This window comes from Hylobates moloch, unplaced genomic scaffold, assembly GCF_009828535.3.
Source record: "Hylobates moloch isolate HMO894 unplaced genomic scaffold, HMol_V3 SCAFFOLD_11, whole genome shotgun sequence".
NCBI classification, from domain to species: Eukaryota; Metazoa; Chordata; class Mammalia; order Primates; family Hylobatidae; genus Hylobates; species Hylobates moloch.
In genome coordinates this window covers 32,012,858-32,039,236 of record NW_026652286.1, presented here as the reverse complement: position 1 = coordinate 32,039,236, position 26,379 = coordinate 32,012,858, and the positions used below count along the sequence as shown (strand labels likewise).

General features: G+C 44.0%; 1 long non-coding RNA gene across 2 annotated transcripts in view; it reads left to right on the top strand.

Annotated features, from left to right (window-relative positions):
- The window catches only part of LOC116477299 (uncharacterized), a 156,335-nt gene that overhangs the window by 93,889 nt on the left and 36,067 nt on the right, over nt 1–26,379 (top strand). The gene's annotated exons all lie outside the window — the stretch shown is intronic.

Genomic DNA, 26,379 nt, shown 5'->3' with positions numbered 1-26,379 from the left:
GACTCTCTATATGGAAAGAGTTCAGGCCCCACAAAACCTGGATCAACCTCTGGCCCCAGGATCCACAGTTTCAATAAGCTTGTCAAGTGATTCTGATACACAGCCAGATTGGGCGATGACTTGCTACTCAATGGGTAATTCACAGACCAGAAGCATTAGCAAACATCATGGGTGGGCAAGTCGGAAATGCAGAATCTCAGACACCTTCCTCGACCTACTCTCTGTGAATCTGCATTTTAACAAAATCTCTGGGCTGATTCATGTGCAAAAATTCATATTCAAAGTTGTGAACCATTGCTGTAATGATTTCTCTGAGAGAAAAACTATTTCCAGCTGTAAAATCACAGAGGCCTTCTTGGAGGAGGTGATCTCTGAACTGAGACCTAAAGTAGAGGCAGTATTTGGGTATGTGAGGTATTCCAGCAGAAGCAGCAAGCAGCATCTGTAGAATCCTGGAGATGGGGAGTATGATGAGGGGTTAAGTAGACCAGGGTCTTCGGGCTGGAATCAGAGAAGACAACCACAGGCAAGTTGACTCAGGTAGGAGGGAGAGAGGGAGGCAGGCTGGGGAAGAGCCCACATGCTGGGTTAAGGCCTTTGGATTCTAATTAGGAAAGAATGTGAAGCCTTGGAGTTTGGGTCCAGAAGATATGAGAGATCCAGCTGCAAAAGCAAAACATCCCCTGAGAGAGGGAAGCCAGTCATAGTGTTTATTCATGCTCAGGTACAGATTATTTATGCCCAAGCCTTGCCTGGAAGAAGTCAAAGAAGGGAAGGGGCAGGAAGTCAGAAGCGAGGACTGAGAATTCATGAGGGAGGTACTCATATTTTTTCCCACTCTGCAGGGTTGGTGAAAGTCTCAGCAGCACTCCCATCCTTGGCGCTGTGCAATCAGGATATTTGCTGACTGTGGCTTACAGAGGGGAAGGAGCTGGGTGTGGTCCAGGTTGAGTCCTGTGAATTCCCATCACTCCTGCTCCCTGCAGGCTCTACTTCTGCAGCTTCCTGTGTTCAATTCATTCCTGCAGCTGCAACAAAACCTACCTACAGGGTTGTTAGAAGGACTAAAGGGCATAATATAGCAAAGTACCAGAAATATATTGGGACCTGAAAAAATGCATGTAATCCTTTGAACCTTGAGTCAGAACTCATAGTTCATACACTTCCCTATGCTATCATGAGGTTCAATTTGTAACAGATGAATGCTTAATCCTAAAATGCCCCAAATACCAGCTAATAGGAAATTCATCATTTGGCCTTAGAGTGGGTTTTGTCAAGGCTTGAGGTCATATACACACTTTAATAACACACATCAATTATAATTTAATGAACATTTACTACATGTTGATCACTGTGCTAAGCATCTCATTTAGTCCCATCATAAGATGAGGACAGGGAAGCTTGGAGATGTTGAGTGTCTTGCTCAAAGTCCCATTGCTATTAAGAGGCAGAGTAGGAGATAGAAGTCAGCACCAGGGTGAGATCAAAGCAAGTACTAACCTGCAAAGCCTTGTATGGGTACCACAGGTGAAACAGGTTTCATTTGGGAATGTACCTTTGGCTTCTTCCATCCCCTTTTCAAATGCTAGGAAAAGTCAACATCACATTTCATATAGATGGAATTGTAGACTCAGAGTCAGAGACAGAGAAAACATAAGGACAATCTAGTTCAATGCTGCTACCTTACAGATGCAGAAATGGAGGCGCAGGGAGGTTGCTTGACTTTCCCATGGTAAAACAGGATGAGCGTTCTTACCTCTCATAGCTCATACATTACGATAAAAACAAACATATAAAAACACAAGATTATCTTGTTTTGTTCTATCCTCACTTCTTCACATCCTGTGCCAGGCATCGGCTCCCTCCTTCTCTTTCCTTTTTCTTTACTCATCTATGTATTGGTTCAACAAATATTTATTGATGCACTATTGTGAAGTTACATTCAGGGAAGAGACAGGAATTTAGGCAGAATAAGTAATATAGAGCAAGAGAGAAAAAAGAAAAGAGAAGAACAAAAAAAGTAACAAAGAAGTAGAGAGAGAAATAAATACAGAAAGAGAAGGAAGAAAGGAAGGAGGGAAGGAAGGAAGAAGGGAGGAAGAAGAGGAAGGGAGGGAGGGAGGGGTGGAAAGAGGGAGGGAAGGAAGGAAGGATGACATCAATTGGCTACTTTCTATTGGATAGGCACTTTTCCAAGCATTTTACATGTATTAACTCATTTAATTCACCCAGAAACCCTATATGGTAGCCACTATTCTTATCACCAATTTAGGATGAGGAGCGTGTAGCACAGAGACCTGAAATAAATCACCCAAGGTTGGAGGGCTGGAAGGTAGCAAGGCCAATATGCAAACCTGGCAGATCTGGCTCTAGAGGCCTTACTTGGGATCTATGCATGTAATCATGTCATAATGTCCTCCATTTGCCCTGATGGCCACTGGAAGTGGATTAGATACTTACAGGAAGAGCGTATTGCTCCTGAGAGTCCTTATCATCTTTTCTCAGTGGAGAACCCTCATCACGATTTGTCATGGACCATCAGTGCCTAAGATGTGAAGGGAGAAATGCATTGCACATAGAACCATCAGGCAGAGGAGCCTGTAAGGGAAAAGGATCGTGGAATTTAGAACCATGGAACCCAGGGTTTAGCTGTGTCCATGCCACTCCCTAGCTATGCCATGGGATGAGTCAATCCATCTCTTCAACTGTTTGGCTCCTCATGTGGAAAATGGGAATTATAGTTGATTTGACCCTATCTACTTAAGAAAATCAAATTAAGGTGAAAGTAGTTTACAATATCAAAGGTCAAAACCAGTGTGAAATCAAACACAACCACCAGTCTTCTCTCCCTAATTCTGTGTAGATGTTTATTAAAATAGAAAGAAAGAAACTCTGTGGGGTTGGGCGGTGCTGAATTTAGAATGAGGATGATGGAGAAAACCCAAAAAGGCAGGCTTAGGTGATGAGCTTCCAGTGGGTAAGGGGAAGAAGGTGGATTTTTTGGGAAGAAGCAGAAAGGGCCCTGTGGATAGTTAATTGTCTTTGGATAAATGGATGGTTATAGTCATTCATTCATTCATTCAATTAGTATTTATTGAGTGCCTCCTATGTACCAATGACAGTGCTAGATACTGGGGTACAGTGGTTTAGAGAAGAGACACAGTTCTGGTCCTTATGGAGCTTGCAGTCTGCAGAAAGTCAGACACTGAACAAAGATGCACAGAATTTAAATGTATAATAATAAACTGTGACATATGCTATGAGACCAAGGAAAATAAGAATTTTCTATAAGAGAGAAAAAAACAGTATTGGGTAGGTGAGGACACACCGAAGGACTCAATGCCCTAATTAGTCAATGCCATAATTATGAGAATAATTCCCATTCTTCCTCCCCACCACTCACCAACTGCTATTTGAAAGGTCATAGGTCTCTGCTCCATACAGGCATGTACTATTTTAATTCAATGAGCAATCTTTTGAGTGCCCAATAAAAATATGTGGGTATATCCCCAGGCATTAGATGTCAACCTGCCTTCATAATCAGCCCTGGCTGCAGCCCTCTTCGATGGGATCCCTGCATATCATTTTTATTCCTATTTTACAGATTTAAAAAATGTTCACAATAGTTCAATGATTCATCCAAGACAACACAGCTAGAAAGTCCAGATCAGGGTTTAGGACTTTTGATAGCAAATCAAGGGCTTTTTCTGTTCACACAGAATAAAATCCTAACCCCACCAGGTCCAGGATGTCATGGCTTTGCCTCATCTCTTACTACCTTCCCTCTTCTTTACCCTGTTTCATCCACACAGGCTTTCCCAGGATGCAAAAAGATTTTTCTGCTTCAGAGGCTACGCATCAGCTCTTCTTTCCTATGTCTGGAATGCTCTTCCTTGAATTTTTACTTGGCTACCATCTTTTATTTTTAAATCAGCTTTATTGAAGCATAATTATGATAATAATAACTATTATTATTATTATTATTATTATTGAGATGGAGTTTCACTCTTGTTGCCCAGGCTGGAGTGTAATGGCATGATCTCAGCTCACTGTAACCTCTGCCTGTCGGGTTCAAGCAATTCTCCTGCCTCAGCCTCCCAAGTAGCTGGGATTACAGTTGCATGCCACCAGGCCCAGCTACTTTTTGTATTTTTCATAGAGACGGAATTTCACCATGTTAATCAGGCTGGTCTTGAACGCCTGACATCAGGTGATCCACCCACCTCAGCCTCCCAAAGTGCTGGGATTACAGGCGTGAGCCACTGTGCCCAACCTGAAGCATAATTTGTATGAATAAAATTCACTCCTTTTCAGGGTTCAGTTTGATGAGTTTTGACAACTTTATACATATACTTAGGCAACCGCCATTACATTTCCATCACCTTAGGAAGTTTCCTCCTGCTCCTTTGCAGTCCATCTTTTGCCTATATCCCAGGCATCCACCAGCTTCCTCCTTTTCATCTAAGTTTCAGCTTAATTATCGCCTCTTCAGAGGCCTTTAGAAGCAATGCCTTCCCTGACCATCCAAAAGCTCTCTTCCATGCTCCTCCTCCTTCATTCTCTTTCAAAGAGTCTGGCTGTTCTCTTTCTAGCACTTACTACAAGATGTACCCATTTTATCGACTTACTCGTTTGCTCTATTTCTGTCTTCTCCAAACAATATAAGCTCCATAAGGGAAGGGTCGTTGTCTTTATTAATACTTGTGACCCCAGGGCACAGTGCTTGGCACATAGTAGAATAAATATTTATTAAATGCATGAATGAATGCATGGATAAGTGGTACTGCATCCTTCTGTGTGCACGTAGCTGAGGATTCATGGCTGAATCAGAGATGATTTCTATGCTAACGGAGTTCACAATCAAATGAAAGTCTTGTGACAGGCACACAGATAACACTGACACAGATAATCCCTAATGCTTGGATAATGCACTACTATGCACGTATAAGGCATTTGCTGTGTGCCAGGCCTTGTTCTAATTCCTTTGTATATATATATATTCACTCATTTTATCCTCATGACAACCCTATATGGAAGTTACTACTGGTTTAAAGATGAGGAAAACGAGGCATAAGAAGGCTGAGTCACTTACCCCAGATCAGCCAGCTTGTGAGTGGAGAAGTCAAGACTTGGGACCGTGCTTTTTTGCAGGGCTGCCTGATCCATGCCCCAAGAGAGGGTCACATAAGGGATCCAGAGAATACAGAGAAAGCCGAAGGCAGGCCCAGCTCAGACTCAGGTCAGACTTGCAGGGCAGGCGAAGTTCTAACTCTGGAAACTGGAAACAGGGGCAATTGTCTCTGGAAGCCCTACATCAGGTCCAGTTCAAGCAGCCAGACACAGCCCTCCAAACCCAGGGGCAGGATTTTTCAGGCTTCTAAAGGGAACTATAGCCGGATGGGGAGGGAGGGGCTTGCCCTAGTACGCCTGTGTCCCCAGGGGTCCAGTTACCCCAGTGACAGTGCAAGCCAGAGCATCAGGGCTTCAGGTGGCCAGCTGAGTTGTTCCCACAGGGCTGCAACACGTATCCGGAACACATTGGGAACTGGGGCTCCAGGCCGAGGGGCCTGAGCGCCGCCTGGGGATCTGGTCCCTCCGGGTGGCAGCTTCCCAGAGGCCTGCCGCGCTCGGCCTGCAGTTCTCCGCTGCGGACGGTAGGTGGCAGTGGGTCTTGAGAAATGGCCCTCGCCTGGCCCTGGCTGCGGAGACCCAGCCTGGAGAAAAACGTGGCTGGGCTTCGGCCGCTGAGCGAGGGAGAACCGCGCCCCCGGGGTGGGGCTTGGGGGCCGCCATGGGACTCGGTGGCTTCTGCTAGAGCGGAGGTCAGCGAGGACCGGGGAGGCAGTGCCTAGATGGAGCTGGACGGGGAGGGCTCTGCTGGGGCTCCTGGTCCCCATGCCGCTGTGCTGTCATGGGGAACCTTGGGGACTCTGGCACCCTCGTGAGGGCCCAGCCCGCCGCCTCCGTAGCCAGAACTTGTGCCCAGCGTGGGAATTTTCTTCCTGAGCAAACAACTTTTTTTTTTTTTTTTAACTGAGGAAGAAACTGCCCTTCAGAGAGGTTAAGGGACTTGGCTGTGGCCACATGGCTCGTGCGTGGCTGTGCAAGGATTAAAACCTGGTCCTTTCTGACGAGAATCGTGCTTTTTTCCACTGTGCCAATACCCAGTGGGGGATTCCCTGGTGTCAGCGCCTGGGGATAACGGCGGGGGTGGGGGGTGTCTTCTAGTCTGCATTTACAGTGAGGAACTCGGCTCCGCCAGAGTGTGGCCATGGGCCCCCGCTCCCAGGCACCGTGCAGTGAGGGGGTGGCTGAGACGACCGCTGGATGGCCTTGGAGAGCCCTAATTCCCTCCCCAAGCCCTAACTCTCCAGGCCCCCGGCCCTGGCAGTCTCTGAGCATTAAGTCTGACCAGAGCTGCCCCTGCAGGGTCTGAACTCTGGACGCCCCCCACCTCTGTCTACTTCCTCTTATTGTACTGGATCTCAACCCGCCTCCCCACCTCTGACATTTGAAAGCACTTTTACTCTCGGGAATTCGTTAGCTCTTTACAACCACCCCGTAAGGCAAAAAAAAAAGAAGGGATGTTTACATTTACAGAAGAGGAAACCGAGGCCTCAGAGAAGTGATTTGCCAAAGGGTACCAAGCAAGTTCGCGGCTGAGCCTGGTCTTGAACCTCAGGTCTTCATAGCTGCCTCCTGCGACAAGGCGAGAGCAGCGCTGGTGCAGAGCTCTGCAGCGGCCGGCAAGCCGAGCAGCGGAGGCCCTTCCATGCCTCTTCCTCTCCCGGAGGCAGACGGGGAGCGGCCGACAAATTAATTCACGCTATCTTTACATTATGTATAATGCAGCATGATTTTATTTTGCTTCATTCCCGAAATCTTTTACAGTAATTAGTAGCCGAGTAAAATATAAAAATTAATGCAATATAACACTTTAATGATAATAATACACTATCCTGTCTAATTAATAAAATCTGTTGTTTCCAAGCACGATTATTTATTTGACAAATTGATAGCATACATCCTGTTCATACCCTCTTTCCTAGCTCCCATCCTTTCAGTTTATCGAATACAACTGTAGCAGGAAAATAAACAGATTGTCTTCTGACCTGACAAGCAAGTGAGAAATAAACCTCTCACTCATACGTCCCTAATTGTTCTCAGCAATATCCTCTAACACATGTCCAGATTGGTTAAAAATGAATCTTGATTCCTCCCCAGTTTCTTTCTTTCTTTTTTTTTTTTTTTAATTGAGTCTCCTTATTTTAGAGAAAAGAGACCTTTCCTCTCTTTCCTCTGGGTACTGTTTATATCGGGGCAGTTGGAAGGATATACATTTTGTGACTGTGTTCAGAAATTCTGATGGCCTTGCTAACAGAGTGAAGTGATTGTTCAGGCCATGCCAGAGAGAGAGCGAGAGAGAGAGAGAAAGAGAAAGAGAGAGAGGAGGTCCGGGCTGCTCTGAGCCGCCGCCGAAGAACACTGAACCCATCGCGAAGGCTGCAGGAGAGGATCAGCAAGGGAGCAGGGTGCAGTGAGGTTGCAGGATTGTCACTGGGAGTTGGCAAAAACGAAACTGGGAAAGGGGTTAGGGCAGGATACCCAGACCTGGCAGTATTTGCAGGTAGTACTAGGGAATAAGGAACAAGGTCCAGCATCATTATGTGTGGAACTTGGGATGAAACAATGATCTAATTACAAACCCGAATGCATGCTATTTTATGTAATACGGGGGCATTTTACATGTCAAGTGTGAAAATGGGAAAGCATTTTAAGCTCCAAATAGGGCCTCAGAGACAGAGATACAGAGAGACATGGAGACAGATGGAGAAAAAGAGAGTCAGACAGAGACAGAGAGAGCACGCAAGAGCAGGACAGAAAGAGAGAGAGACTTACCATCTGCAGGTTATTTTGCAGCACTTTTCTCTGAAAGAAAAATTATGTGATGTGATCTGTGTTCGGGGAAAAGCTGTGCTATCCCCAGCTTTCAAGCTACATTTACTATAATAAAAAAGGAAAAAAATCTCCAAGTGCACACAGGTGAGAAAAGTCACTCTCTCATGGAAACTGGCCTCAATACACAAAAAGAGATACACACACACACACACACACACACCCCTGCTTGCACAACCCATGGATGAGTCTCCAGAGTCCTTTCCTTTGTAGAAAAGTTCTACGATCTTATGTGCATTAGGTTCAACACACATACACACACACATACACATATATACACACACAGGCACAATGCAGATATGTGCACATACCACCACTACACACACACCCTGCTGAGCCCAGGCCCTTGAATCAGTGCAGTCATGCCCCATTGGTGAGACTCCCAGGCCACTTCCTGGGCCACCACAGTAATCCCTACCTTCCACTGAATTCTGAATACTCTGATTTTATTACCCACCCCCACTTTTTTCTCTTGATCCGTCTCCCCATCCCCACCACCATTGTGCTAGTGCATTATTTTAATAATAAAAATAATAATTCAAATAAAATTCTTCCAGGCTGGGCGCAGTGGCTCACGCCTGTTATTCCAGCACTTTGGGAAGCTGAGGCAGGTGCATTGCTTGAGCTCAGGAGTTCAAGAACAGCCTGGGAAACATGGTGAAACCCCATCTCTACCAAAAATACAAAAGATTAGTCAGATTTGGTGGCGTGTGCCTGTGGTCGCAGCTACTCAGGAGGCTGGGGTGGGAGGATGGCTTGAGCCCAGGAAGCAGAGTTTGCAGTAAGCTGAGATTGCGCCACTGCACTCCAGCCTGGGCAACAGAAAAAAACAAAAACAACAACAACAAAATTCCATAAAATAGGTGCTGACTCCAGTTTTTGCCAGCACACAGGTATACAGAAGGTGACCAACCAGTTTGAATACTTCACCTTTTTTAAAGTGCTCCCCTATGAATTGTTTAAGGGCAAGGATTACTACACTCACTTTATAGATAAGGAAACAGGTCATTTCTTTCCGAGGGGAAACAATTGGGATGTTCAGTGAAAAATCTTTACTGAACACTTTGAGTGGGTCAGGTACTATTTAAATGCTTGATAGGCATTATTTCACTGAATCCTCAAAATAACTGTATGAGATGGGTCCAGTTATTACCCTCAGTATTATAGATGCAGAGTCTGATATTCAGAAGGTTTATGTAATTTGAGAAATTACACAATTATACAGTGCATATATAATAGCCCTGGAGTTTGAACCCACACCTGTCTGGATTTGAGGTTCCTGAAGCCATGTTTTAATTCCAGCTCTGATATTCACTGGTTGTATTATTTTGAGCAAGTAACATTTCTGAGACTCGGTTCTCTTAACTATAAAATGAAGACGAAAATTCTCACCATTGATATGAAGGTTAAATGTGACATATATATAGTGCCCAGCAGAGAGTCTCGGCAGGGATTAGGAGTTTAATCAAGTCTACTCTTCCCTTCATTTTTACTTTTGTCCATCTTGCATTATCCACTCCCCAGAAGTTACCTGAAAGATAACTCAGTTTGTTGAGGCTACACCCAATTGACAGCTTGGGGCTTCAAGCCTTTGTTTCACCATTTGCAAAATAAGGAAATAATAGCTATTCATGAAGATAAACTGAGTTAAAGCATAAGCAGCCAGCACAGTGCCTGGCACACAGATGGTGCTAAAATAAATATTTGTGAAAGAAAAGAAGGGAGGGAGGAAAGAACCAGGATAATGGTGCCCAGGTATTCAAAAAGAACGTGCACCCAGCAGCTCTTAGGGCCTGGGGACTTGTCCTACCAGCCTCTACCAAAGGGTGAGTAGGAATGTTCCAGCAGACAGTGAATGTCCTGTGGACCTGCTCAGTGCCATTGATCAATATGTTTTATGATGGATCTAATTAAGCTCTCTAACGAGGGATCACAAGATAACAATTTATCCCAGAACCATCACTCATTAAAATGCCATTTCAGGAGATGACATCGTTCCAACCTTAATTGGCAGAGTTTGCGTGACTGGAATCCCTTGGGAGCAGAGATGCCCCTTGTCATTTACTTGTCACCTCTGTGGTGAGGGGGCTTAGAAGGGCCCTGAGAGGCACATGAATTTGTCAGGCATTGCCATAGGCCAGGCTCCACCTACCCTGCTGCAGGTGGCTTTCTGGAGCGGATGACTCAGCAGGTCACTGACAGGAGCCTGCGGCTGTGCAGAGGCCCGGTTTTGGAATCAGAAACCCAGAACTTTAGTCAGCTCCCGGAATGACGAGGCAGGAAGCCTTAGGAAGTGACCATTCCTGTTAGCCTCAGTTTCCTCTTCTATAAACAGGCCTTCCCTGCCTGCCTCCTGGGTTGGTGGAAGATTTAAGGAGATCATGGAAAGGCTTATAGAGCAGTGGAAAGAGCACAGACTTGTAAGTGAGATTCTCCAGGTTCAAATCCTTGTTCTACACCCACTGGCTGTGTGACTATAGACAAGCTACTTAGTGCCTCTGAACCTTGGTTTCTTCAATAATAGTGCCTAACTCAATAGGATTCTTGGGAGGATTTTAAGAGCTTTGTAATCAGCCTGGTTTCTGAGGATCCCAGGGACACAGAGATGAAAAGGCCTGGGGGTTTTCTGAGGGAGCCTGTAATGCCTTAGTATCAGAATAATATCTGTGTCAGGACAGATTACGAACCCAAAGAGGACCAGAAAAAGCTATGGTGGCTATACCCACAAGGGAAGAGGAGGCATTTGAGCTAGATCTTGAAATAGAAGACCTTTCCTAGTTGCAGAATAGAGGAAAGGGCATCCCAGGATGAGTGAGCCCTCAGAATAAATAAGCAAAGCACCCGGGGTTGGAGAGAATTCGTGCGTTCAGAATGCAGTAGTGCTCCCTTCTCCATGGAGAATGCCTGAAACCATGGGTAGTACCAAACCCTGTATAAAAGACATTTTTCCTATACATATTCCTATGATAAAGTTTAATTTATATATTAGACACAGTAAGAGTTTAAAACAACAACTAATAATGAAATAGAATGATTATAACAATATTATAATAATTAGGTGAATGTCATCACTCTTTCTCAAAATATCTTATTGCACTGCACTGTAAGTTAAACAAGGGTTACTTCCACACAAGCACTGTGACGGTGTGATAACCCAGAGGGCTACTAAGTGACTATTGGGCAGGTAGCATATGCACTGCACAGAGGATGGTTCATGACCTGGGCAGGGCCAAGATTTCATCACGCTGCTCAGAACGGCATGCAATTTAAAACTTGGGAATTATTTATCTCTGGAATTTTCCATTTAATATTTTCGGACCACAGTTTACCACGGGTAACTCAACTGTGGAAAGCTGCTGCATCATCCCATTGCGGAAAGGCAGAAGGGCAAGCAAGCAGGTGCAGAAGGTGTAGCAGTGCTCCAGAGCTCCCTTTTTCCAGCAGCCCGCACTTCACTCCCGTGGTAATGGCATGAATCCATTCAGGAGGGCTCCACCCTCATGACCCAATGACCATCTAAAGGCCCTACCTCACAGCACTGCTGCATTAATAATTAAGGTTCCAACACATGAGCTTTTGGGGGACGTATTCAAATCGGAGCACCTTGAAAAGTATTTGGATTTCATTATGAAGGTCACTGAAACCTCACATCAGGTGAGTTTAATGAAGTCTCATTATAGAGCTTGGACCTCAGAGGAGGAGAAGGGTGGAAGATACAGGTGCTTCTGCCAACAAAGGTGGCTTGGAGCCTTCAGAGCAGACCTCATGTTTCCCAAGACCAGGAAGAACAGGGCCCCCATGGCCTAAGTGCAATAGACTTGTCAGGAGCATTTGCGGAAACCAAGATGGCAATGGTGCCTTGAATTTTGGACTGCTTTCCTCCCAGAGAAGGAGACTGGGTGTGAGGTGGAGGGAATTAAAACTTGCAGAGCTGCTATCATGCATTAGGGAATGTAGCATTTGATTCTCACAACACTCGCCATCAGGTGTGATTGTCCCCATTTACTAAATGATGTGTTTGAGTCTCAGAAAGGGTTAGTGACTTCTCCAAGGTAACCCGCTAATAAGAGCAAAGTCAGGATTTGAGCTGTGATCAGTTGGTGCCAAACCAGTGCTTCTATCGCTTCATGCTGTCTCACTAAACATTGTCACATTTAGGACCTCCATTCCTCAGGTTTGAGATGTGGGTGATTTAGCTCCATCTTTCAGAAGGGGAGCTTGAGACCCAAAGAATTCTTCAAGAAGCACCTTGCCCATGGACACTCTACATGAGATAACTTTCTGATAGAAAACAGAGATGCAGTTTTGATCCGACAGCAACGGTATTGAGGAATGTGTTTTTCCTGGAACTCTGGGATGGATTTTATGGCCTGATTCCAATTTACCTTTCCAGAGGCCATTAGCCTCTGCACATTCTTGACTCCTGGGGCAGATGTGAACACTCCTGGATCTTTAATTTTTGAGAGGGTGTAGGAGGGGGCTGATGCCATTTTCCTATTGCATAATAAAATTATTTCCTTAACAAAAAGGGGGATCCACAGTTTCCAATTCAAATGCTTTTTTAAAAAACGGGGAAAAAGTAGCAAAAAATAGTTGAAAGAATGCACCCCTAAATGTGAAATTGTTCAGAAATACATATTTGTAATAGGATTCAAAGTGTTCATGACAGCTACTACTTACAGTGTTTAAAAAGTTGCAATTAGTACCAAAAGGCTTGGATGAAGAAAACATCCTATCATAGGCATATTTATAAAACAACTTCCATCAGCCAAAGGAAAAATGGACAGAACTCTATTACAAGCTTTTTATATTTGAAGAGCAATTTCTAATAATATATCTAGAAGCCATTTCTGAAATTGACTTAGTGTGCATGATCTGGGATTAATGTTTTCTGCAAAATCACATGCTCGTTTGAACGTAAACATTTTGCACTTCCGTTCCACCTCCTGGTTCAGAAGAATGCACCTCCAATGTGTAAAACGATCTATCAAAATTAATTGTGAATGCCCTAATCCAATCAAGTCCACCTCATTAGGCAAACATTTAAATTATTAAGTTAAATAGTGGGATATTTCAATATAATCTTGTTATGCTATTTTTATGGCAGTACAAATGCTGTCTACAGATGGGCTCTGCTTCCCAGCCTCCTTGCTATTGTTGATGAGCTCACCACCTCTGTTGCTGGATTTCACACATGTGTGATATTGGTCCAGTCACAATCCTGCATTCCCTCACTACCTCAGCAATTACTGATGGAGCTCCTACTGTGTGTTAAAATTTGAAGGCTAAAAAAGACCTTCAGGATAATCTAGTCATCACTTTTGCAGATACAGGAACTGAGATTCTGAGCGGTTGGGCGCTTTTTTATGGACCATGGAGCAAATTTGTGGCAGAGCTACTGGTAGAACCCTCTCTTCTTGATTCTGCATCCAACCATCTGCTTTTTTCTTCTTTCCTTGTCCATTTCTCTCTCTAATTCAAACATAAAGATGTAAATAAAATAGATCAGATTCATGCTGTTCATATTTTATATCATTAGTATTTTGCAAAATTATTCTTTTTCCCCCCATTTAATAAAAGATATATTCCCAACTTGGTTGCTCTTCACAGAGCTTTAAATAGCTTGTCCTTTCTAAATTCCTCCAGCCAGCAAACAGCTATTCATCATTCTATAGTTCCTTGAAGGCCAGCCCAACAGAGACATGTTTGGAAGAAATAAGATCTTGATGTCTCAGCCTCTAGCCCCTAAATTAGTCTCTGGGTATGTGCATGTTAGGAGGAGGAAGAACAAAGGAGTAAACAAACAGGAATAAAGTAGGCTTGAGGTCTAGCCATGACCAGGGTCCAGATGCCCATACTGGGATCCTCTTGGGAGCTGGAGAACACAGTCCTGTCCTCAGCAGACCCCTTGCCCTACACCCCAAGAGAGTTATGTCTATGCTGTCTAAAGATTCAGATTTCACACTGGCTCTGAAGGCAGGTCTAAGAAATCTTTAGAGTTTACCCTACTTTTGGGAACAAGGTGAAATGAAGAACTTCCCAGTGTTCCCCTTTTACTCTCTGGTTCAAATGTAGACAGGATTATTTATACCCCGAGGCATGGCTGAGACAGGGATAGAACTATCAAAAAGATATTCCAAAGGGGAACTAAACTCAGAAAGTGCCATGAATTCGAATTATCCACTCTGCAGGTGGCTTAGGCCCCAGGGACACGGTATGACCTTAGTGGGCCCTAGGTACTCTTATTTTCATGGGCTCTTTCTTCCATTTAGATAAGTAAATAAACAAATTATATTTTATGACTACATTAATATAAAGAAGAAAATATTAATAGTATAAATTAAAGCATTTTCTTTGACCTAAAATGTCCTAAAATTCTCTGATTTTAAGAGAATTAAAACATTTTTGTGGGCCCCCTAAATGTTTGTAGCCCTAGGCACTCAGCCTACTGTGACTAATGGATAGAGCAGCCATGCCAGGCCCAAGGAGAAACAGCCTCCCGTTCTGCCTCCATTTGGCAGATGGATTCTGATCAACACCAACACCCTGGAAATATCTAGCTTCCTCGGATCTGGGCAAGACAGAAAAGCCTTAGCTCCTGTCCTCTTACTTTCCATAGCCTGTCTAGGGACAGATTGAAACTCATTGGTGTAAGGAGAAGTCATCCTCCTTAATACCATTCAAACTCAGGTGCTTCAAGGTTATCACTGGAGGGGAATGAACTTTGTTCTTTGTTCTCACAGTTTTATTCCTTCTGCCGGCATTACACTTGTCCTATGTGGAACCACATTCTTCATACACTAAAACATGGCTCAAAGACCTTCCCAAAGGGGAACTGTCAAAAAGACCTTCCCAAGGGGAAAGTAAATACAGAGAACACTGCAAATTCATGATGCAAAAGGGCCCTTCAGAAGAGAGGAAGTGGGTACATGAGGCTCTGCAGAAGAACCTGAGTACCCCTTGTTTAAAAGACTGTAGAAATTGAAACTCTTACATACTACTGGTAGGAGTGTCCGTTGGTACAACCACTTTGGGAAACTGTTTGTCAGTATCTATGAAAGTTGAATATATTATACATGTCTCATGGCCCAACATTTTTACTCCAAAGTATTAGATTGAGTCGTATGAAATTATCAGTGTTTAACTTTTTCATCTACAAAAATGTCAACTTAATTTGATTCAATTTAATCTATAGCCAACAGAAAAACCTACATATGCTCATCGAAAGTCATGTATAAGAATGGTCTAGCAGCACTATTCAAAAGCTGGACACTACCCAAAAGCCCATCAACCATAAAATGCATAAATAAATTGTGGTTTGTTCCTATAATAGAATAGTACATGCAATGAAAATAAAGAAATTACAACTCCATACAACAACTTGCCTGGATCTCACAAACACAATGCTAATTGAAAGAAGCCAAACACAAAAGGATATATATTGTATGATCCCATTTATATAAATTTCCAAGAGCAAACAGTACTAATCCATGATGCTAGGAGTCAGAAAGGATAATAGATATGGCCCTAAAAGGCCCATGAGGGGCATTTTCTTGATCTGAGAGCCAGTTTTATGGGTGTGTTCACTTTAGTAAACTCATCAAACTATAACTTACGATTCACACACTTTTCTATATGTATGTTTTCCTTTCTTAAAAAGTTTACTTAAAAAAACAAGAAGGCTGCAGAAGAATGCAGGGAACTGTCTGAGCAAAGACAACAGCAGGTGGCTTCAGGAGGGTCTACCCTCCTGCCCTCCAGTTTTTGTTGTGGATTTTTTGAGCGCTCACTAATACGGGCTCTCCTTGATCTCATTTACTCTCCAGCCCAACATCAAGGTGGAGCCTATTATTGCTCATATCCGGTGGATGGAGAAACAAAGGAAACAGATGCTTTGAGAGTCTAACTTTCCCAAATGCACACAGCCATTGTGTAAGAAGCCAGCACCTGACTCCAGAACAGTGTCTCTCCCAAGCTCTCACTCTGTAGGTCCACGATCCAGACTCAAAGTAATTGGGATCACATGGGACACCTGGAAGTCACACCTCCCTATGATTTGGATGAAGATCCCACTTCTCTGGATCCTGCCCATCTGTAGATAGCAATTGTACTTCTCTGGAAGAAGGTTCCAGTTCTTGTCCCTGCCCACCAGCATGGCCACCCATGAACCTGTGAAAACTCTTGGTGGGGGCCACGGCCTGGCGACTGCAAGTTGCTCACTCAGTCTGGCAAAGACATCATTTTTTCTGTGTTCTATGACAAGTCCAGGCCCAGCCATCCTGCCTGGGCCTTGCCATCCCTGTGGCATCTGCTGGGGACATCCCAGTTCTATCTTCTTGTGCTTACTGCTCTTTCTGACTTTGGTTCTGAATGACCCTGTAAAGGTGTCTGTGTGGGTTTATGTGGAGATAGAATATATGGAAAACGATGCAGCCCTAGGCCACAACGAAGGCAAAACTCAGCCTCTGCCTTCTTCTCTGACCACTAACTCGACCTTCCCTAGCCCCAGCTCTTCCCATAGCACTTTTAAGGTGAGTGTGGGAAGAAGTGCCAAGAAGAAAAGCAGGAAAGAGTGTTTTCTGAGGGGCAGTGGGAGTCTGTTCACGTGCTCTTCCCCTTTCATGTATGCAACACCCCTGGGAACTGGTTATCATCATCCTTGTGGTATTGCAAAGGCATATGGGGGCCTAGGAAAAATAAATGCATGGGCTGCTGTTTTCCCTACGTGGGATGGTGATGCAGGCAGAGAAAACTGGTGAGCACCTAGGGGCAGCCAACCTCTCCTCTGTCATGGTTTGCATTCAATACTCTTGGGTGTGGACACACTCACAGATGGAGCTTGCTGTCTACTGATCTTGGTTCAGGTCATGGCTGCAATCAGTACCATTAATAAGGCACATGCTGCTTTTCTAGAAGAATGAAGAAGGGAGCCATTGCCTTCTGTGAGGGGCAAAAGACATTGTATTAGCAGGTGAGAGTTCTGGTTCCAGCTCACCCAGTTACTCTGTGTGGCTCTGGAAAAATTTCTTCCCCTCTCTATCCCTTAACTTTCTTATCTGTGCAATGAGGGAATGAGATTTGTTGATGTCTGAGGGTCCTTCCACCTCTAGTACTCTGGTGTCTTATAAGGAGGTGCTCTTTTATCTGTACTATGAGGTATTGACGCCACTGAGGAATACTCTAACTTTCCCCCAGGACTGAAAAGACAGGAAGGAACTTGTCTCCTTGGCCTCTGGCTCTGGTGGGCATCTGAGTGACGGAGACAGGCACAAGCCTGGTCTAGAAGGAATGAGGGACAGCCAAGTTCATGGGTAGCCGAAAGGTTCTGTGGACCAGGAGCCACCCAACTCTTGGTGTGTGGACAGTTAGAAGAACCAGAGAAGGTGGGTTCTGAAAGGGGAACTAGAATAGCACCGGATTCATGTCCAAACCATTGCTGCAGCCTCTTACTTTATGTGTACACCTCCTGGCCCCCACTCACCCCAACTGTTTGCTATAACTCAGGGGTTCTTAATCTGGAATTCGTGCCCTTTGAAGTTGCTTGCAAAACAATATGTGTAGGCGAGTATGAGCATTTTCCTGGGTGCAGAAGCATCCATTTTATTCTCAAAAAGCTTAGATACACACATATACACACAAAGCTAAGAGCCACTCTTCCAATTCTTTTTATTTTTATTTTTTATTATTATACTTTAAGTTTTAGGGTACATGTGCAAAACGTGCAGGTTTGTTACATATGTATACATGTGCCATGTTGGTGTGCTGTACCCATTAACTCATCATTTAGCATTAGGTATATCTCCTAATGCTATCCCTCCCCCCTCCCCCCACCCCACAGCAGTCCCCAGTGTGTGATGTTCCCCTTCCTGTGTCCATGTGTTCTCATTGTTCAATTCCTGCCTATGAGTGAGAGCATGCGGTGTTTGGTTTTTTTGTCCTTGCGATAGTTTGCTGAGAATAATGGTTTCCAGCTTCATCCATGTCCCTACAAAGGACATGAACTCATCATTTTTTATGGCTGCATAGTATTCCATGGTGTATATGTGCCACATTTTCTTAATCCAGTCTATCATTGTTGGACATTTGGGTTGGTTCCAAGTCTTTGCTATTGTGAATAGTGCTGCAATAAACATACGTGTGCATGTGTCTTTATAGTAGCATGATTTATAATCCTTTGGGTATATACCCAGTAATGGGATGGCTGGGTCAAATGGTATTTCTAGTTCTAGATCCCTGAGGAATCGCCACACTGACTTCCACAATGGTTGAACTAGTTTACAGTCCCACCAACAGTGTAAAAGCGTTCCTATTTCTCCACATCCTCTCCAGCACCTGTTGTTGCTTGACTTTTTAATAATCGCCATTCTAACTGGTGTGAGATGGTATCTCATTGTGGTTTTGATTTGCATTTCTCTGATGGCCAGTAATGATGAGCATTTTTTCATGTGTTTTTGGCTGCATAAATGTCTTCTTTTGAGAAGTGTCTGTTCATATCCTTTGCCCACTTTTTGATGGGGTTGTTTGTTTTTTTTCTTGTAAATTTCTTTGAGTTCATTGTAGATTCTGGATATTAGCCCTTTGTCAGATGAGTAGGTAGCAAAAATTTTCTCCCATTCTGTAGGTTGCCTGTTTACTCTGATGGTGGTTTCTTTTGCTGTGCAGAAGCTCTTTAGTTTAATTAGATCCCATTTGTCAATTTTGGTTTTTGTTGCCATTGCTTTTGGTGTTTTAGACATGAAGTCCTTGCCCATGCCTATGTCCTGAATGGTATTGCCTAGGTTTTCTTCTAGGGGGTTTTAGGTCTAACATGTAAGTCTTTCATCCATCTTGAATTAATTTTTGTATAAGGAAGGGATCCAGATTTGTGTAAGGAAGGGATCCAGTTTCAGCTTTCTAGATATGGCTAGCCAGTTTTCCCAGCACCATTTATTAAATAGGGAATCCTTTCCCCATTTCTTCTTTTTGTCAGGTTTGTCAAAGATCAGATAGTTGTAGATATGTGGCATTATTTCTGAGGGCTCTGTTCTGTTCCATTGGTCTATATCTCTGTTTTGATACCAGTACCATGCTGTTTTGATTACTGTAGCCTTGTAGTATAGTTTGAAGTCAGGTAGCATGATGCCTCCAGCTTTGTTCTTTTGGCTTAGGACTGACTTGGAAATGCAGGCTCTTTTTTGGTTCCATGTGAACTTTAAAGTAGTTTCTTCAATTCTGTGAAGAAAGTCATTGGTAGCTTGATGGGGATGGCATTGGGATGTGAAGGACCTCTTCAAGGAGAACTACAAACCACTGCTCAATGAAATAAAAGAGGATACAAACAAATGGAAGAACATTCCATGCTCATGGGTAGGAAAAATCAATATCGTGAAAATGGCCATACTGCCCAAGGTAATTTACAGATTCAATGCCACTCTTCCAATTTAAACACATCCTTGCTCCATCCCCACACTGATCCAGGCCCTTGTCATGAGTGTTTTGGGCTATTGCAATCACTTCCTAACTGGTGTCTGTTCCCCCAGCTTCATATTCCTCCAATACAGCTTCCACATAGCCCTCAACATCACTTTCTTCAAACTTTGTTTTTATCAGCTGTAGATAAAGTTCTGAGTGTGTAGCCCAGTTGTAAGGTACTTTGAAATGTGGTCTCTAATTCCTTCTCCAGTCTCACCTCCTGACAACCCCCTTCCTTGTGCAACTTTAACTGTAGCTTCACCCCAGGACATCATGGTTCTATGACTTGCATGTTCTATTCTCTCTGAGAGGAATGACCTTCCCTCCTTTCATTTGCTAAACTTTTAGGATATAAACACCAAGAGAAAAAGACTTTGTTTTGTTTATTGTACTATCCGGATACACAAAGTGTGTCTGGTATGTGTAGGTACTCAGTAAATATTTGCTGTGAATGAGTAATTGGATAAATGACTCCTTTGGGATTTATACCAAGAGTCTCCACCACTTGAAGAATTCTCTGATGTCCCCAGTGGAGGTTGTCATTCTATTGGATCCATATCTCACTGTATTGCAACTATTTTTTATATTCTATGTGAAATTATTAGGTAATGTTATATGTGTCATTATTATTAATATATGTCACTGAACTGTAAACTCTAAGTTCGCAGACCCAGGATTTTTTGAATTAAAAGATAAATCTCCAGCATCTAGATCAGGCTGGCTGGCAACTACCAGTTGCACCAAGTAAATGTATCTTAAATGGATGAAAAAGCAAATGAATGCCTGCTCAAAACTCAAATGCCAAGGCCATCTTTGCCCCATCAAAATCCTATCCATTCTTCAAGCTCTGACTCAAATTTGACTTCCTTTCATGAATCACTCCCTTCCCTTGTCCCCAATTTAGTGTGGTTTCTAGCTTCTCCAAGCCACCCCTAGCATTCTGTTGTACTCTTTTTTGTGGACTAATTTCACTCTTCCCTGAGCTAAGAACTTAGCACGATGCTCTCTCCTATTAGTCTTGCATACTCCTGGAACCCTGTAGACACATCTATTCTGTTCTGTGGCCAGTCCCACCCTTGCCTGCTGACCCAGCCCTAGCACACTGCTCAAAACTGTGATACATGACATGAGATTTTTGTTCAATTGAATGACTTCCCCACCTGTCAATTTTTGACTAGATCTACAACTTTCTTTCATTAGACATGTTTTAGCTTCAGTTCTTCTTAAAATCTTCCTTTACAAAGAAGAAAGAGAAAGACCCACTGGCCAGTATGGGAGCTACTGTGGAAGCATTCAGCTCCTTGCATTCTTTCTGTGCACATACCTCAAACCAAGACTGCTCAGAGGAGGGCCAGCCAACCCCCGCAGGAAACCCAGCACACTCAGGCATTCACACTTCAGAAAAACTAAAGATGCAGAACAGGAAAAAAAAATCATTATGGGCTGCATCCATCGCACAGTAAGAAGCACTAATTATTCTGTGTAGCCTGAGTTTTTCTTGGTAGGCAAACTCTTTTGAATATTAACAAATATTTATTTAGGAATTAATAATTGACATCTATTAAAGCATAATTTATGGAGAGTGAATTCCTCTTGGTTTGGGTTCCCACTGCTCTGCTACATCTGGCTGCTCCAGAAGTGACTCTTTCTTTTGTTAGAAGCAAGACGCAGGGGCAGAGCACAAGCCAGGGCCAGGGACGCGCTTCAGTGACTGCACAGAACAAAGCACAGTGGGAGGGCGTCGGGTTAGGATTCAATTGGAAAACTGGCTGTGGGCCTGACTCCGCCACTCCTGTTCCTGTGGCCTTGGGAGAGTTTCTTACCCTTCAGAGCCTCCTTTCCAAGGCTAAGAAACAGACGTCTTCGTGTCTACCAGTATTTAGTTGGACATGCCTGGTTGCAAGTAAATAAACTATTTTGAGTTGGCTTGAGCAATAAAGGGGAATTTGGGGAAGGAGGCCAGGTCATCTTCTGGAGCACTGACAGGGACAGGGCTAGGCCTCAGACACCCCTGGGATCCAGGGCTGCTAAGCCCTCTGCACCCTCTCTGCTTCTCATCTCCACTCCTCTCTGTGCACCTGCTGTTCTTTTCCTCTGTTTTCAGATTTCCCCTACTTCTTTGGTCCCCTGGCAAAAGCACAACCTCCTCATAGTTCCTGAGCTTTTCTGACACAGGTTCAATCATAGAAGGCAGTGGGAATATCTTTTGTCTCCATTTCCATCTTGCTCCTGTGTGATGCTGACTGTTTAGTGGAGGGATACCAAACAACCATGGACAGGGTTTCAGGGTCACAGTTAATAAAATGCCTTCTAGGCACCACCATCAATTTATGTACTCATTCATTGAAGGACCACTGACTGAGAGCTCACTGTGTGTCAGGCAAGGTTCTGGGTGCTGGATATATGGCAGTGAGTGAGGGAGAAAGGCGTGTGGATCAGAGAGGCCACTATTAGGACAGGTTGTTCCAAGAGAAGCAGCAATGCCAGAGAATCAACAGAAAACCACTGCAAGGCTATGTGAAAAGCACAAGTAAAGTTCAAAGCCTTGGCAAAGTGTACAAGGTTATTATGGTATTATACATTTTTAGGGAAAACTATAAGAAGTTTAAAATGGAAGAAAAGGAGGGAGGGAGAGAAGAAGGAAGAGAAGCAGGTAAGTCCACAGAAACAGAAACAAATGGAAACAACAGGGAGGTCAATGCTGAACCAATATAAGAATTATTTTCACACTTGGAGGCTTTGAAAAATAAAATGAACAGTGGTGAGCCTTCTATCATTGGAGAGTATTCAAGCCAAAGCTAGATGACCTCCACTCGGGGCTGATGTACCCATAAACCAGGCAAGAGATTGATGTGCCTTCCCATTTCACAGTTCTGAAAATCTATTTTCATAGTCAAATTCAAAGGTTTCAGTTGATTCCACACTTTTGGCCTTCAAGGGGAGAGGCAGCTTGTCACCTTTCCTGGCCTCCCAAGACAAGAGCTTATACCTCATTTTAACATTAAATAAAGAACAGCATTTCAACTCCTCTGGAATGCAAAACTGTGAATTTGAGTGAAATATGCAGTTTTCATTATGTTAAAAGATCTAGTCATTACAATCAGGATAAGAGGATATGAATAAGACAAATTGATCACCACTTTAAATGTATTAATCAGCTTGCAACTCTTGTCACCAGTCAAAACAGAGCAGTCAGACATTTATTCTGTCTCAGTTGTACTGTAGAGCCCATCGAGGAGGTCATGGAGTCAGAGTGCCTCCCTGTGCCGTTTACAGGAAAACAATCACAACACATTGCAAAAGTTCTTGGGTGCTTAGAATTGGACTAAGCAGACACAATTAAATATTATTACTCATGCCACAAATATTTATTGAGCACGTACTATGTGCCAGGCATTGTGTAAGGCACTGGAGATAACAAAGATAAGTCAAAGCTGGCCTTTGCTCTTCACATTCCCATATGGTTTAGTCAGGAAGCAGATGTACAAACAAACAGTGACAATAAAGTATAACTGGAGATAAGTCAGTGGTTTTCATGCAGTGCTGTAAGACTAGGGACCAATCTGGAGATTGTGGTTGCAGTTGGATGGCTGGGCACGGAGGATACTTCATCCAGATGCTATCTAAGCTTAAAGTCTAGGAGAGAACAAAGACTCTTGTGAGAAGAGAGGCCTGCCCATCTCCACAGTCAGGACAGTGGGTACAGAGGGCACAAACACTATGCTCAGGAAGAACGTGTCTTCCTCTAGCCTGGTGGGGGAACTTGGTCTGACATCTATGTTGGCTGAACTACCACACTCAGCTCAAAGGAAAGCCATGAAACTAGACCCAAAACCCTCCTTCCTCACTGTCTCTGCCATAATAGGGGCTCAGAGTTTTGTAGGGTGAGGGGCACCAAACTAGTTCGGGTTGGGGCTTAGGATAAGTATAGAGAGGATGGTTGATGGAAGGATTTATTCAAACATCAGGAATAGACCAGGAGTGGTGGTTCATGCCTGTAATCCCAGCACTTTGGGAGGCTGAGGAAGGTGGATCACCTGAGGCCAGGGGTTTGAGGACAACATGGCAAAACTCTGTCTCTGCTAAAAATACAAGAATTAGCCAGATGTTGTGGTGTGCGCCTGTAGTCTCAGCTACTCGGGAGGCTGAGGCACAAGAATCACTTGAACCCAGGAGGTGGAGGCTGCAGTGAGCCGAGATCATGGCACTGCACTCCAGCCTGGGTGACAGGGTAAGACTCTGTCTCAAAAACAAACAAACAAACACCAGGGATAAGCAACTCTCTTCTTGAAAGTGAGCTTTCACAGGAAAGGAGGGCTTCGGTGGAAGTCCCAGTAGTTGGGCTGGTTAAGCCCAGGCAGAATTCCCATCCCTGGGACAGTCTCCATTCTCAGAGGGCACAGTTTTAATTCAATGACTTGGGTGCAGCTGGAGCAGAGTCACTTGTCAAGCTTGGGGCACAGAAATAATGAGGCTCATTGTTCAAAACCAGCACCTTCAATCCTCCCTGAGAACAGAAAGGGAAGGATGAGCTGAAATGGGTGGGACGGGGACAGAGAACCTGCTGTATGATTGTCAGCTCTCCCTTCTCTCAGTCAAAGACAAGTCCCAGGAAAATGTCTAAATCGCGGAGGTAGATTCATAGCAAGCCTGATAACTAACTGAATCAAAACACTTCAGCTTGGGGCTGGGGACTCAGGTGTCAGTGGGCAGAAGGGCAGGGTAGACGGACCACCTAGAAAGAGAAAAGAACCCAGATTTCTTTCTATACCTTTTGTCCAAACCTCATGGAAAACATGGAGCAGCTCTTTGGGGTCAAGGAAAGGCAGGTGTCTGTGGCACAATCTTCTTTTTTTCCAGGAAACTCATGAGGCCAAACAATCAATCCACTGAGTTGAACTTTACAGGTTACTGATTTTTTTTTAACTTCAATTATCTGCTGTTGATGATTCCATTGTGGGGAGGGAGAGAGGTGTAAACTCGATCTAGGGTTCTCTGGAGCAGAGCATTTATCTGGTTTTATGAGGTTACGAGAGCCCATAATGCATGTTTTATGGGCCCATTCTCATTTTTAATTTGCTTTGATAAGATCGCTATGCTGGAAGGATATAGAAACTCATCACCAGGCCCAACCCAAGAGAGAAACAATGATATCGGCTTGGGAAGATTTTGCTCCTTTAGGTGATGCCCCTGGGCAGTTTCCTGGATGTGGGCTCCTTAGGATCCGGCTTAGTCAGGGAACGGTCTTGTCCCAGTCTCTCAGACATCCTTTCCTTATGGATCGTGGGCAGCAAAAGTCACTGGAGGGCACAGACCTCAGGCTGTGACAGTAAATTACTTTAACCTCCCCTTTATTTTCCAGTATTTTCCAATGAGAATGCTGAGAGAGACAAACATAGAGAATAGGAGAAAATGCATTTTTTATGCTTAGAAACAGACTAAGTTCCAGGCACAGATTTCTGATCCTAGCTCTTAGAGTCGAAGATCTGAGTAGGGTCTAGGGTCCCTGCTCCAACCCCATCATCCTCAGCCTTGACCACCTCATCTCCCACTTGGATCTTCCAGTCCTCTTCCTTGCTTCATCCTTTCACCAGAAGAAGGAGACGGCATGAGCATTTGCTGAGTAGGCACAGAAAATGAAGCCTCACGGAATCTCTACATGCTCCCCTAGCCCTAGCCCTTGCCTGGCCTCCTTTGCAGCTATGTTGGGATCCTTTCCAGATCAACAAGCTGGGAGTAGAAGTCATTTGTGTTGCCCCAGTTGGAAGCTGGTAAGAACAGGTGTGAATTCCCCAGTTTCTTGCCAGTGGGAGAAGTGAAGACAGTTGAGATAACCAGGGTTGAAAGATGAAAATAGCCCTGATCCCTGAGTCACTGTTGGAAAAGTGCCTTCAGGAACACTGTCTGACTCATATGGACTCTGTTAAGTCACTGAGATTTTGGGATTGTTTGTTCTTGCGATCTAGTGTAGCCCAGCCTGACAGCTGAGCATCTTCTATGTGCCCAGCACTGTATTAGGTTCTTTCCAATAAATTATCTCAAAACGATCTTATGAATGTCTACTCTAGGAGAGTTTTGGCTTAGTAAAGTTTGAGGGTGTGAAGGATCCCTACATCCCCCAAGACTTAGCTTCTTCCTATGCATCTCCAGAAATTATGCCAGAACCCCTGGCCTTTGGGACTCTCAGATTCTGCCTGTTCTCAAGAATTCTTCTGAGAATCTAGCCTTCTCTCTGGACTTAGCATTCATCACATTTCCCCCTGGACTTGACAGTCTCTGGATACTGGAAAAGTCACAATTTTAATTGAATTCAGTTGACTGGAAGGTAATTGGATAGTGCATAAAATATTAACTTCTAAGTCAGGCAAATCTGAGTTCAAATCTTAGCATGATCACTTTGTTCATTCAGTCTTTCATTCACAGTGCATAAAATGTAATTAATACCCAAATGTACATTTCCAGCCTGGACTGCTACTCTGAGCTCCAGATTCAAGAATCCCACTGCCTACTTGGCATCTCAAATACAGCTAGAGCCCTTGATCCCCAGATCTTCCTCTAGGTTTCCCCTTTTCTGTAGGTGGAGGCTCCATGAGTCCAGATGCTCATCTCAGAAGCATCCATAACTCATCCCTCTCTCTTCCCCACCATAGTCTAATCATTACCAAGTTTTATAGATTCTACTCAAAATATCCCTGGAGTTTTTGTCTCTATTTCCATATCCATCATGCCAGTCCAAGCTCCTCTTCTCTCTAACCTGGACTAGATCTAGAGCTTCTTTCTTGCACTCCTAATTGCCTTGCTCTATCCATTCTCTAACTCACCAGCCAAGGTCTACTCAGAAACTGTTAAAAGTATTTGTACTGACTTTAAAGGGGGAAATTCCAAAATCATTTGCAGCCTTGAGTGATTGGTGTACCCTCGGTGGACCTCTCGGCCTTCCTGCTTTTCTCTGTGCCCCCCTTACGCCAGCCT